A 1,936-nucleotide genomic window follows, 5' to 3' on the forward strand; every position below is an offset into this window, starting at 1 on the left:
GTACTAGAAACTGAAAAGGTTAATGCTATAAAAAACCCCATGTAATAACAAGATATAACAAATAGGAACTAGATCTGAAATTAGCTGTGCAATAGAAAAAATGCCTTTCAAAACATCCTTGTATTTCTGTGGTGGATTGACCACAGGATTCAGACTGGAACAGGTCCGATGGGAGTGGCAGTGGGGAGGGAAAAGGGATGTTTGTGGGAAGTGTGGATGTGTGTGGGGAAATGAAACATTTAGATTTTAAGTGCCAACACTATATCCTTTAGAGCAGAAATTATAGGATTACTGGCTTCTTTAGAAACTTTGCCAATACAAGAACTGGCTTCGATGGCATCATGCAAAGTAGCGCGTACTAAGGCTACAGCTTCTGGGTTGTTTTATGTCCTTACTCTTTTAGAAAGGAGACTTGTTTCCCCATTCTTTCAATGTAACTTGTGTGGCTAGCACACCTTACCATTTTAGTTAAGGGTTCGCATTTTACCTGTTTGCATTACACAGCTCTTGTACTACTGAAGGAAAATCTATGTCTGTCCCCACCTCTAAATTGAGTCAGTTTCCCATTACTGCAGATTTCAAGACCAGAGCTAATGCTACAAGACAACATCCTATCATACAGATAATGCAGATAACAGATATACAGGTATAATCTTCTAACTCTTGGAAAAAAATCTAAAAGGTGTAAATAGTAGGGCTGTTCATTCATGAGTATCCCACAACTTATTTTTATAAGCCCACAAAATGCAGTAAGAAATAAATTAAGTCTGAATTGTAATTCTCCAATACACTTACCAATTCATCAAATATTGGACTTAAGGGTATCAGCTAGGTCATGGACTCTGCACCCCCACAATTGTAAGCAACCATTGAATAGACACTTAGACTAAAATGACCTGTAAGAAGATATGTTTAGCTGTACCAGACCATAAAATGCTGTCCAGTCTCCTCCTGACAGCCGAACAGATTGCAGACACGACCAGTTTCCTAGCTCTCTGTAGTTATAGGAAAACCATTTCCCTGAATACATTTTGAGGAACTAGACCACATCTTGCACTAAAAAGAATTCTTTACAAGCTTTAAAAACTTAATCAGTTCATAGTTGTTGGTGTCTTTCTGATTATCACACTGTTCCTGCCAGTAGGATCCAAGTGTGAAAACCACTGACGCAAGGGAAAAAAGATTTTTGCCACTGAATGTGGCATTTACTGATAATGTTGAGTATGGTAACTCTGAAAATAACTTGAAGTAGAGTCATAGAATCATTTAGGTTGGAAAAGACCTTTATGATCATTGACTCCAACCGTTAACCTAGCACTGCCAAATTCACCACTAAACCATGTCCCTAAGCACCACATCTACATGTCTTTTAAATATCTCCAAGGATGGTGACTCAATCACTCCCCTGGGCAGCCTGTTCCAGTGTTTGACAACCCTGTTGGTGAAGCAAGTTTTCCCGATATTCAATCTAAACCTCCTCTGGCACAACTTGACGCCTTTTCCTCGTGTCTTATCACTTCTACTTGGGAAAAGAGACCAACACCCACTTGCTACAGCCTCCTTTCAGGTAGTTGTAGAAAGGGATTAAGGTCTCCCCTCAGCCTCCTTTTGTCCAGACTAAACAACCACAGTCCCCTCAGCTGTTCCACATAAGACTTGTGCTCTAGACTCTTCACCAGCTTCATCGCCCTCCTCTGGACATGCTCCAGCAGCTCAGCATCTTTCTTGCAGTGAGGGGCCCAAAACTGAACACAGTGGCCTCACCAGTGCTGAGTACAGGGGCACGTTCACCCCCCTTGTTCTGCTGGCCACACTATTTCTGATACAGGTGAGGCTGCTGTTGGCCTTCCTGGCCACCTGGACACACTGCCAGCTCATATTCAGCTGGCTGTTGACCACACTCCCAGGTCTTCTTCTGCCAGGCAGCTTTCCAGCC

At 42.3% G+C, this 1,936-nt stretch overlaps 1 protein-coding gene across 1 annotated transcript in view; it reads right to left on the bottom strand.

Moving 5' to 3' along the window:
• The window catches only part of FBN2 (fibrillin 2), a 122,383-nt gene that overhangs the window by 1,519 nt on the left and 118,928 nt on the right, over positions 1-1,936 (bottom strand). The window lies entirely within an intron of this gene.

Source organism: Phaethon lepturus, unplaced genomic scaffold (genome assembly GCF_000687285.1).
Source record: "Phaethon lepturus isolate BGI_N335 unplaced genomic scaffold, ASM68728v1 scaffold5547, whole genome shotgun sequence".
Lineage (NCBI taxonomy): Eukaryota > Metazoa > Chordata > Aves > Phaethontiformes > Phaethontidae > Phaethon > Phaethon lepturus.